General features: G+C 33.1%; 1 protein-coding gene across 1 annotated transcript in view; it reads right to left on the reverse strand.

The window, feature by feature from the left end:
- The window catches only part of sNPF (short neuropeptide F precursor), a 47681-nt gene extending 35239 nt beyond the window's left edge, over window positions 1–12442 (reverse strand). Inside the window, exon 1 of the mRNA XM_076115927.1 lies at window positions 12350–12442. The gene's annotated coding sequence lies outside the window, so the exon portion shown is untranslated. The remainder of the gene's footprint in view (window positions 1–12349) is intronic.
- Window positions 12443–12741: the final 299 nt, after the last annotated feature.

Here is a 12741-nt window from a genome sequence, read left to right on the forward strand (position 1 = left end):
GTTTATTCAATATTCTCGTTAAGTATCCTCTTATATCAGAAAAAGGTGAAACGAAAATTATTCGTCATTATTACATCGTTAGAAGCGCCATCATCGATCAAGGGTCCGACGAGAATGATTACATTGAACATTTAATATTTAGTTTATTAGACATTCAACAGGCGCACAACCAGACACGGGTATATTTTAATAATTAATTACGTTTCAAACTTCAAAATGTCAAATCAATAAAGGGAGGTCAAGTTATAGGAATGAGGATTAATTGTTAATTAGAAACAATTTTGAGTGTAGAGTCTACAATTGTCAGTAGGCCGGTAAATTTTCGCGGAGGCACGTCACAGGCTCTTAATAAAACACCCCTCGAGATGTGCAAACAAACGCTATTGTTTTATTAGGACAACTCTAAACATGGAGAAATAACAAGTTTTATTATAAAGATCATCGATACAGCTGCCCTGGAAATTACGTAACGTTTTGCCCTTTTCAATTGTTGTGAAACACGTTTAGCGAACAAGTCAAACACAGTCACTCTGGATGCGTGGGCGATCAGACATTGTCACAATATTATGCAGAATAAACGTATAGTTTTCAATTATTTGTTAGAATAATGTAGTTTATATTTTTCAGACATGATATCTCTATGACGGGATATCTAGAACGAGATTATTCTCGAGAAATTATTAAAATTTTCAGATTCCTTGTTGTTTACTGTTTGGATTTCAGCTGTTTACTGGCTTTGCTTATATAAACCGTCGCTGTTGAGTACTGGCCTCCTTTCTAGAGGGGTTAATCTTTAATAGTCTAAGTATACAACAGTAAACAATTCTAGTTAGCAATAATTTGTGCTACTGAGAAACATAATTTCATAATTTCAAACAAAGTATGAAGTGTCTGTATGTAAGTCGTAAACAGTGTGTTGTCAACGTCATGTCGTAGTCGTCACTTGGTCGGAGCGGACGTGTCACGGCGGACGGCGACCACACGAGGACGAGACGGCGGAACATTGACGCACATTGAGGCACGCCGCAAATCGATCATTCTGACACAATCACTGTCACACGTGTTTATCGAGACCGACTGACAACTTGAATAACACAGCGAGAGACTATGCAGTTGTTTTTGAATTTGTTTTGTCGCCTTTACAATTTACATCGCAAGCGACTGTGTCCATAATAATATATGTATAGCTTTTCGTTTTGTTCACTCTATACAGTTTCTATGCATGAAAATTTTGATTTAGAAAAAAATATACTGAGCCTATAAAAGGTACAGTGAATAATGTTTTGTCTTGATTTATTATGTAAATTACATTGGATATATTATGAAAAGCTTTTAAAAATGTATACTTCCGATCGTTTAAGAACTTAGAAATTCATATTCAGTGTATATCGTATAGTAAATAAAAACGACCTTTTGTTTGAGTGTCGGGAATGTATGCCAAGTAGTACATAAAATGATGAGACATGACCGACATCAGGCATAAAACTGTTTAATGTGTTGCCCGTATTACTATCTAGTTTTTATGCGTGATGTTGTACTACATTGTCTCTATAATACAGTAGATATCTCTCCACTTTATATTTGTTTCTTATAATAACATCAGTTGATTTGAAATAGACAATAGTTTACAATCCCAATAAATTTATTTCTAAGAAAAATAAATAGCTAGCTTTTATCCCTGCGGCTTCACTTTTATGCTATCCACTCAATCGGCTGAATTTTCAGAATAAGCAAATTTATTTCGAATATTCTTTGTACCGGACAAAAGTTTACAGTCGACCTCATTTATTTACCAATTTCGGAACAGACCACGTTGAAACTCAAACGAAATAAAATCCAGTTTATTTAACGTTGCATTGGTAAATATGTTTGCTTGCTTTTACGTTTTGCATTGGTACCATCACAATACGTCAATATCGAATGGTACTCGTCATGAAATACAAACACGTTGGACGGACAGGCGAAGCCGTAGGCTGTAATTAGTCTGGCACAAACTACAAAGCTGTTTGCCGAACACGGGCTCTCGTTACCGTCCTAGTAATAGTGGAGTGTGGACCTCTTTTGTCGAAGCCTTTATAGGACCTCTTAAAATCTCTCCACAGATTGAATGGAACTGTGTCATCGAACAATGGAGTTCGATCTAACGACAGGAGTACGTGTATCTTTGGCTAGTTAAAGGTTTTCTAGAAGCTTCCCCTCGGCTGGTGGTATTTACCGTTCTCGTTTACGGTCCGGGAGTGAGTCGTTTTATTTTAGATCAATTGCCTATTGAGAAAAATAATAAGGTATTTGTCTTTCACTGATATAAGCATTTACATTTCCTAAGGCGATACTCTAAACTATTTTATGTGTTAAATTCTTTATCTCTAGGTTTGTAAAGGTAATTGGCGATAACCAATTTTATGCAAGAACTTTCTAGATTCTAGAACGATTAAATGAAGTCATGTCATATTGTTGGTACCTTGGTACATCGTTTTATTTCTCGTCGCAAGATTGTAACTGAACATAATAAATTCAACGTAACAAGTTAGAAAACAAGTGACGTTAAAATAAAATAAACTTCAAGAAAAATGTTGACCGACGTAATTTCGTTTTGGAACTTTCGAGTCATAATTTTCCGGTCGACCAAAGAATTAAACTGACACAACAAACTCGACTTTTTTAATCTGCTTTTGTGCAATTTTCAATAACTCTTTATATAAGAATTTTGGGATGTTATTGATTCCTTGCTCTACTTTCTTTGATATTTGCCAAACACACATAACATAAACATTATTATGTAAATCCTCTAAATCTGTTGATTCTGTTTAAAGAAAATGCCATTTATTCCCTTTAATCCGAAACTCAATTTTCGAAGCGAACGTATATTCCATTAAGTAATCTAGCACACGTTAACAAGGAATATCATTAGATTTTTATGATAATGAAATAGTGTGATTGGTGTAAAAGCTTTTTAAGTGCATATCGAGCTGCATACAACCGTCATTTGAAATGTCTGAACATCAATGAAACATTAAAGTGCGTTTACTACCCGCCAGTTGGGGACAGGAACGCATAATTCCACCATTAAAGCCAGTTTTATTATCAGCAACTCTTTACTGTTTGCTAAACTGCAGACGTAATGCTGTAGACGAATGGACTACTTCATATTTTTATTGTACGCCGTCTTACAAGAATATGAAAAGTGTACACCTCTTCATCTAGGCTGAAATATTTTTCTGCCTTGGCTTGTTTTTCTTGAGAATATTGGGGTCGCTGTAGTTCAAACAAATAAGATTGAATACTAGGTTTTGTGTAGTGATAGGTTTTCGAAAACAAAAAATCAATAGAGTTGTGAATTGGTCGTTTTTGAAGAAAACAATTGAGTACCGATTGAGAGACCATCATTCGAATAGTTAATTAATTGAAAATGTTAGATAAAACAGTAAACAATTAAAGAACCTATCACTTTAATTGTTAACACAGTGTTACAAAACTTTATTACCAAATATTTGAAAGTTGTCTAAAACATAACCGTACGGGGCGGGTCTAATCAACCTTCGAACCCTCACATAACCACCAATCACTCACGTAACGATGTTCCGACATAACCTAATTATGTATATTATACACAACTTCCTTACAAATTAAGTTCGTTCCGTGGCTTTGTCACTCAACATCAATTTACATCAGGAATAATGCCCAAATCGAAAATATAAGAAACTTATTTGATTCTAAAAGGGATGGTCGCGAAGAATGACGTGTCTTTCCTTGAATCAAATTTACTCCAAGGAATTTCATTTTCGCCAGTTACTCCCGAGTACTTTGAAATATTTGAAGTCGTACAACGTGATTCCGCTGATGAATATTACATTTTTGGTTTAAAAAATAGTTCAAATGTTAAGAAAAACGACCATAATTTAAATACGGTTAACTTAAATTGCTGAATATTGTACTTTTAAAACCTTAATAGTTGTAAGGCACAAATTATAGAGTAAAAACTTGTTAAACAGCTAAGAAAATGACGTACGTTTATTTTGTTCAACAGCAGTTATTGCAGCAAAACTTTAACATCTTTAAAATAGGTATTAAACTTAAACTTGTTAGCTCACATGCAAAATTATTTCTCGTTTACGTCGACGTCGTAACGTTATTTTCATATGAAATTAACTTCATGTAGGTTATAGCTTATTAAAAATACCTTCATGCTTCATTTGACTAATCTTATTCTCTAAACAAGTTATAAAACAGCTACGTCGCCTACGACTAAAGTGAATTGCTACGTGGTTGCTACGCCGTAGACTCGTAGAGGTCGGATAGTAAACCGAGTGGGTAGTGGACTTGGATTCAACTGGTGGGCAAACAGTAGATTCATTTTATAAATGAAAGCTGAAAGCAAAGAGTCTTGGCATAGATGGAAAGGCTTTTGCTTTTATTACGGATGACTCGAAGAATTAGATTGTAGTTACTGACGGAATAACGCTATATAAATATAAATGTATATTTAACTTAGGAATGGCGAATCGAAATTTGGTTTTAAGCTTTCGTCGTAGGGCAATAGAAATTGGCATGCAAAATAATCAGAGGAAGCTGAAGTCATTAAACGTGGCATCGCCGGAAGCGTTAGACGCCAAAACGTAGTCATTGGCGGGTATTAATCATATTTGCGTTGTAGCCGGCGCAATCGCATCGTGTTCAACAACACGCAACGGACGAAACGCGCCGCCTCGAGTGCAATCAACTTGCAACCGCAATTCGTTGCTCGAAATACAACGCTTGCGTTCATAACAACACGGGTGACTGGCTCGGACTCAAACTTTTATGTTTTACCGTTTCGTTGAAGGGTCCACTATAAAGTCATACCGTAAATTAATAATTCGCGACACCGAAATAGCTCTTAAAATTAGCTGTTAAAGTGACGGTTAGATACACAAATTTACATGGAAATGCGAATTTATAACACCGGCATTAGTTGGAAAGATGAAGGGACCAAAGCGAAATGTACATAGTAAAGTCAAACGTTCAAATGGTGAAAATAATTATAACAAAAGCTCAAACAACTAGATTAGTACTTGTCGTGCCCACAATCGTTTGGATCACAATAAATCTATTTTGAGATATATGTCAAGTTAATAGGCGTTGGCGCAACTCTGACGATTTATACGTTCATCTGTCGCACACAACTAATGAGAACTGTGACCTTGTGATACTAAGTAGAAGTTCAATCAACCATATTTATAATTTTCACGTTCGCCGATTGCTTTTGTTACACGTAACTTAAGTATCGCTTTGTTAACTCTAAAACAAGTAAGCGGATTTAAGTCTTCGGATAATTATTCAGGTTTCGTACAAAGTTTTATTTAATTTTAATCAAAATCTTTTGATTATAATCTTGTTTTTAGTTGCTAAGTATACTTGGAAATCAATGTTTATAGTTATTACTCGAACTATTTTAAGTGCTTGTAAGAAGTTCAGAAATATAAGCTTTAATCTAATAATAACACTCTACGTTGTAATGCGTGTACATTGTTAGGGATTTTACGATACATTCGTTGAAAGTTGTTGAACATGACTTTAAACCCTTAATAGGTTTTGATCGAGTGCATGTTAGTTTGAAAACTATGCTGAATAAGTACTGGACTTACAACTAACCAGTTGAACAACTCTCTACAGCATTATCAGTTTGAGTACTACATTAATATGAAAATTCTTAACCCTATTTGTATAATAAGATGCAAAATGCTGTCACACTTTAAAGTAAGTCAGTGTCAGTAAGCACTAACTGTCTTGCTAATAAACTTAGTGCAAGATCTGATTAGTTACAAAGCGTTTATTTTTATTATCACAAAATACTTTATTACCAATTATAGATATACTATCGACTCTCAGCAACCGGCTAGCTATCGATAAATTTGTATGAAAATCTGATCAGCGCCTCTAGCGGGTGTCGTAGAAACTATTTTTGCAGTTCTTTTAAATGTCAAACTGTGGTTATTCTCTAAAACTATGTGTGTCGTTAAGTTTAAATGTTGATTAAAATTAACTTATTACACACCATTACCACAAAATTACGTTACAGGAGTTATCTATAAAGTGTAACCAAACTAATCTACTTAAGGTAAGTTAAAAGTTAACACACAATGTGAACAATATAATCACTGCTTGTCAAGGATTACATTAGCCTAATTAAACTAAACTTCCTTGTTGGAGACACGGTGTAGAAAATTTACATACCTAACACATTGTCACTGTGTAATTAATAAAATAAGTAAAAAATGTACAAACGTAATTTTTTATTTACCCTCTTTGTTTCACTGTTTAACAGTTTGGTAGATTTTGTTTAGAATTCGCAACCAGAGTTCCATAGATAGAGATTTTATTTATTTATTCCGACATTAGGCGTATTTTCAACAAAAAATAAAGAAATCCACAGATATTTTTATTGACATTAATAAATACAAATCCAGTGTTGAAAATTCTTAAAACGCTATATTTATACCCAAAGTGTATATTGAAAATTCAGGTAGAGCAAGACGCAATTAGGAGAATCAAATTAACAGACCGCTGCTAATGAAAGTTGGAGTGCTTAATACAGTTAATAGTGAGTTCCTAAGCCACAATACTGGAATATATTGTTAGAACTTCAGCCCAAACCCGACATCAAGCCATATATTTTACTCTTATGTTCTTGTCCATTTATGACAGTAACATGTGGCCAATGAAATAAATGTATTCCCTTCTGTTTAGAAGCAGAGATTTGTGTTGCGTGCCAGTCTTAATCCACTGGAATTGGAAAAATAAGCCAACGATTCAAAGTTGGAATACAAGTCTTGTAGGAAACAGCGATTACAGTTATAATTCTTTGTTCTAATTGAGATATTTAGCTTGATGTCACCGACTTAACTGAAGTAATTAAGTATGTTACTCAGAAATGTGTAAAGATGTGAAGTAAATAGCAGAAAATTATAGCAATTATATTGGATTACGTTATCATGAGATTTATCCGAAACTGCTGTACGTCCTTTATTTTATTTTCGTATGTAATAACCTTAAGCGGTGAAGCGTGAAATATTTGGGGGAAATTCCTTTTGGTTTGTTAGACATTTTTCTGGTTCCTGATAGTCTTGATAATCTGATAAATATTTATTATGGTGACCCGTTTATTATGAAACTTTAATGGAGAAGCACGTGTTGGGATAAAAATTGACAAATAAAATATTATACTAAACAAGAGTGGAGACTTGCGATTGTACGAAAGCCAATTTCCAAAAAAAAGTTAATTTTCTTAATTATACACATTGCCCATTAAAAGCATAGCCGCCAACCTATATCTAGACGAAGATTAATATTCAAGTACTTAATACAAGTTTACGATTATTGTAATGGTTCATCGTCACGCGAATGTGTAGATAAGTTCATAAATATCGGTTTATGGCCCACAACGTCACACTATGTGGTATAAAATAAATCTACAGGTGACTTGAGATGTCTGGCTAAAGCCTTGGAAACGAACGACTGACTGGGTGCTGTGCATACGTGGAATATTTATTTACGCATATATCTTTTATCTGCAATATTTTACGAATGAGGGAGCTTGAGATATTTGCTTTTAGTATCATACAGATAAACTAGGACATAAAATTTTCTACAATTGTATCAACTTATGTTAAAATTACAAAGTTGAAAAAAGTAGTTAAATAAATAGGCCTACCCAATCATCGAACACTCATTGATTTATTTTTAGCGAGTAAATCCGTAGACGGAAACTCATACTCCCACTTTACTGTTATAAATAAGCATTCCAACTTTCTATTAGCGCTTTCAACATTTCAACAAATCAAAGGAATAAAACTAGCTTAATTCAAATCTCAGGTCCCAAGTACAGGTGTTTTCAATTACATGTTTCTAGGGTACTTTCAAACGATAACCGAGACTTGTGGCTTGTAAAGTCCACGTCACCAAAGAGCTTCGCCACACCACAGTGTCTTAGTTATAATTTACATCAGCAACGTTCGTGATTAAAATAGAATTTTCAACTTTAATTATTCATATGTATTTTGATTTGGGTGTATAAATTCTTTTGGCAATCTTCCCGTATTTGATATTTTGTTGATTAAACTACAGTTCTAATGTTACTTTGATGGTTTGGATTAGTAGAGAAATAGATTTTGAGGCTTTTTTTATAGTAATAGTAGAAAGTCGGGATATATTATTTGTTTCACATATAAACTTCTAACTGCCTCTTTAAGTTTGTGTTCTGTGTGACTATTACACTTTGTTCAAAATCGCAATAGTTCTACTTGTAATGATATCCCAAACAATTTGTATCACAAAGAAAAGTGATAATAACAAATTTCATCTGCGAAAATGAGAGTTTCAGGAAACATGAGCAATAAAAACTGGACACTACAGAATACAAAGTTATTAACTCTATAAAATTACTTTGAGAAACGAGCACCGCCATATTTTTATTAAGATACGGTGCACGATATCAATTATCAAGTTACTTGGAATTCTGTTGGAGTTAATATTAATATTCATAAACTCTTTCGCATCTAAATTAAGGGAAAAATATCAAATTAGTTTCATTATTTAAGAGAATAATAGCATCAGAAAATTTTGGTGACCTTTTTCTAATTCTAATTGTTTAATTTGTGTGCCGGAGGTTTGAGGAGGATGTCGGCATGTCTGATCTTTGAGTGGAGTATTATAAATGGGTGTTCTGTAAGATTAGTGCCGGCTACAAAGAGTGTGAGCTCTTGAATCTTTTTGTTGTGCTATTTTAGACACAATTGATCTACCTACTACTTATACGTATTATGAATGAACCATTCGTAAGCTATTTTTGTACTCCTTTATGTGCGTTTAGAATTCAATCTATTTTGTTTCAATACGCACAGGAAAATCAATCTCAATTTTGTTGAACTGTATTAGCAATAAATAAGCAGTCTTTTTGGTAATCGTCATTTAAACATTTTAATTCTGGTAAAACTGGCGACTTTTATTTGAAAACTATATAAATTGCGTTATATTTTTATAAGATAGGCTGTGGATTAATTGATATTTGATTAATTTAAACAGATTTTCATTATACTTTTTCAGGTAAAAATGTTCAGTTTCTTTAATAGTTTGAAATCAAAATTAATCAAACGGTCACAAATTCTAATCGAAGAGTAGTAGTTCATTGTCAAAGTAAATAAAAGAACACGAAACGTTGTAACGAGAGGGACGAATGACACCGTGCCGACGGTAAACGCTGTCTAAAGAGCTACGCAAAGGATTAGAATTAATATTTATTCGTCCCAAAGTCAGCGGTCCCATTCAATCGGCTCCATTCACGGCTACACTAAGCAATCTTTAATCGTATCAAACTAATAAGCCGGCTTCGAAATCTCGGAAACAAATAATTACGAGTCAATGCCAGATTAATAAGGTGTATTTTTGGAAAATGTTACGCTTTTAAGAAAATAGCTTTGTGATAGATTACACAGATTTTTAAGGAAAAATACTTTTTAACGACATTAATTTCCCATACTTTAATTTAGTTAAAAGCTTACCTGTTGCGAAAAATGCTTTCGTTTTGAGCATAAAGATTACAAAATTACTTGTACTTACCAAGATTTGGCTCTTGGCTTTATTTAACGAATTATTAGAGAAACTGTTTAAAGAAATATTTATATCTCTATCGCTATGTTATCAGTCCCATGCCGTGTGGGGTTTTAAAAACATTGACATTCAAAAAATTAAAGCGGACACAAGATACATCCCCTTTTCCAAAGTAACCCAAAAGTTTTAATATAAAGCTTACCATTTTGTGTTGATATATATTTGATTATGATATATAGTTTGGTGTTGATAACATATCTGCTATAATCAGAGTGATCATTATATTTTTAATGAGAACATCTCTACCTACGTATTTACGTTAAAATATATGTTAAGGAAAGAAACAAGGGGAAGATAATAATAGTTATTGTTGAAGAAAAACATGCTTGTGACAAATTATTCGTAATCGTTAACACGAACTATTACATCCCACGCAAATGGAGTCATAGAGCGATAACATTATTGTGTCGACAACGAAAAGCCAAAGAATAGCGTGAGATTAATCTTTAATTGAATGTCACGGACATTTATGTAAACAAACTTGAGAGAATAGCCGTCTTTTGCAGTCTCTTGCAACTCTTTTTTAACTCATATTATATATTAATGGTGTCAAAATAACAAACCCCCTGTTTCTGAGGTACATTTAGCGGTAGTTTATCTAGCGTTAAAACTCATATAAAAATAACGCTATTGAATAGATAAATTACAGTTAAATTTACTCAGAAACCGGGGGTAGGGAATTAATAGTTATATGTGTGGAAAAGCGGTAAACGGCCATTGAAAGTTTTGTTTATCGAATTTCAAAATCAAAGATAAAACACGATACGACTAATAGCCATAAACCAGATATGTTCCGATTTAAAACTATAATAGTGCCCCAATTATCGTCTGCCCGTCATAAAATAACCATTCATGTTTGCTACTACTGCAACTTGTAATCGTGTATCAGAAATGCGTTAGCACCTTATCGTTTTATTATTCTGAACCAAGTATATTTAGCCGGCGTTTCAGCTTTGCAACGAAAATTATTGCTCAATTTCGTATTTTTTATGCTAATCTGTACAAGTATTGGACAACGTGCGCGGATTTTAATAAGCATTATTTAATTTACGAAATTTTGGCTCATTTGGTTTCGTAATTCTATAAAATAATAATAGATTAGCATCTTGTGTTTCGCGGTAATACGGGATAACTACGGAAGCATTATCCCGGACTTAACAGTGTTCAACAGAACCGATTTGGTGCAAAACTTTAGAACAAATCGCAATCTAATAACATTTATGCAAGTATAATATCAAAGTTACATCGCTAAAGGATTTCGTAATTAGTAAGCACGTAACTGTGTTGAATTTATTCATTCGTTATTTATTGTGTATCAATTTTGATAAATACGGTATCGCTTCACGCATGAATAAACACACGCTGATACAAAATGTACGGGGATACATTAAATCTCTTTTCCAATGATTCCGTCATACGATTTACCTTATAAGCTTAAAAGCACGTGCTCGGAATGTTATTCAAAATTTATTTACGCGGCTTATTGACAAATTCGATATTCTCCGTGTGTTCAGTGAAGAATTGAAAATACTTGAACGTATTTTGAATGTATTAATGATTTTTTATCTCCTTGTTATCCTTGCCGTTCGCTTGCTTTATTTTTGTACATTTTATTCACGCTACATTAAACTAAGAACTTAGAATTTGTATTTTTAAATAATTAATTTGCTGCATCAAATTTCAAAACACATTGTAACAAAACGTATTCAAATGTTAAAAAATAATTCTTCATCTCATTGTGCAGAAAGACATTGGAACAATATACTATTGTAAGGCCTCACTTGATTTGAAGTCTATTGTGAGTACAGTTCGCGTAAAATTATTTTACATTTTTATACATTAAAATATCCGTTTCGAAGGAAATTGTAATTTAAATACGAGAACATTATTGTACGTAGTTATCATATGAATTTAGAGTTTTCTGTTGTGGAATACAATACGGAAACAGATAATGTCTGCATCATTATAGACGCATTTGGATGAAAGTAGCTAGTTGCTTTGAATAACAATAGACATGGACGCTATTCGAGATATGCCGAGCGGCAAATTGCTTAGTTCGTTGCATGTTTGTGATCATTTACTACAAAATGTAAGTTATTGCGTTTGTTTTGCAATATTACGGTAGATATTTGACGTAATCAATTTTGTTAATGCGTAATATTTGCCGCAGCCATACTTTTTTATGAGGTAGCCATATATTTTTTTGAGTATAGAAAGCTTTATTCTATCCTTCTATTTTTCTATCCTTATGACAAAGGAATTATTAATATAATTATTAAAAAATAGATTTTTATTCAAATTTATTTTTATAATTTAGTGTACCTTTACTGGAATAAGTATTTGGCCTGCAACTAAATGTATAATTTAATAGTTACAATTATATGCAAAATAAAATAACATGCCCCTTTGTTCGAAATAAGGAATTAAAGTGTATGAGAAACTTTTGTGAGAAATTATATTTAAAGGTAATTTATTTAATTAATATGAAAGGTACAATTTCTGGTGTAAAATAATAATCGTGAAACCATGAAAAATGTAATAATAAATATTTATAGCATTCAATATGACTACATTAAAAAACAAAATAATGCATGACCTATTAACATTCATATTGAGTTGAATTCATCACATAAAATTTGTGATATTTAACTCATACAATTCCATGAATATTTTTTCCACATGATAGAGTTGAACTTGTACTCACCTGCGAGAAGAGTACGGGATCGGGAAAGTCACTAGTGAATACTGGGTACCACGTCTTCGATATGATCGCGCGCATTCAATAACAAACTTTCAGCCATGCAAAAGCTTATATAGGTGTCCGCCCCGCCCACCGGCCGCCCCAGGGCGGGACGAAGCACGCGCTACAGCCTTCGCGCGCAAAACTTCACAACGCACAACTTTTTTCCAACTTTATTTTACGAAAACTTAATCATACCTTTAAAAAATTCAGTGTTAAAGAAAATTCACGGAATGTGACGTGAAAATTGATCTTAAATTCATGTCGTGCTGCTTTAGAATTGTGACTTTTTACATATTATTTGGATCTTACTTTTCCAAGAAACGATTTTCAGCTGTACGTAATAACTTCGTGGA

The sequence above is a fragment of the Anticarsia gemmatalis genome, chromosome 6 (assembly GCF_050436995.1).
Source record: "Anticarsia gemmatalis isolate Benzon Research Colony breed Stoneville strain chromosome 6, ilAntGemm2 primary, whole genome shotgun sequence".
In the NCBI taxonomy this organism is placed as follows: domain Eukaryota; kingdom Metazoa; phylum Arthropoda; class Insecta; order Lepidoptera; family Erebidae; genus Anticarsia; species Anticarsia gemmatalis.